This window comes from Microtus ochrogaster, chromosome 6, assembly GCF_000317375.1.
Source record: "Microtus ochrogaster isolate Prairie Vole_2 chromosome 6, MicOch1.0, whole genome shotgun sequence".
Lineage (NCBI taxonomy): Eukaryota > Metazoa > Chordata > Mammalia > Rodentia > Cricetidae > Microtus > Microtus ochrogaster.
Genome location: NC_022013.1, coordinates 20074484 through 20074950, shown reverse-complemented (window position 1 = coordinate 20074950; position 467 = coordinate 20074484).

The following is a 467-nucleotide window of genomic DNA, read 5'->3' as shown; positions in this document are numbered from 1 at the left end:
TTCCCTGAACCAGGGGTGGTTCAGTAGTTTACTCTTCAGTTTCCATGAGTTTGTAGGCTTTCTGGGAGTAGAATTATTATTAAACTCTAACTTTGTTCCATGGTGATCCGATAAGACACAGATGGTTACTACTATTTTTTTCTATCTGTGGAAGTTTGCATTGTTACTGAGTATGTGATCAATTTTTGAGAAGGTTCCATGAGCTGCAGAGAAGAAGGTATGTTCTTTCCTATTTGGGTGGAATGTTCTAGAGATGTCTGTTAAGTCCATTTGATTAATTACTTCCACTAGTTCTCTTATTTCTCTGTTAGGTTTCTGTCTGATTGACCTGTCCATTGGTGAGAGAGGAGTGTTGAAGTCTCCTACTATTAGTGTGTGGGGTTTGATGTGTGCCTTGAGTTCTAGTAATGTTTCTTTTACATAAGTGGGTGCTTTTATGTTAGGGGCATAGATATTCAGGATTGAGA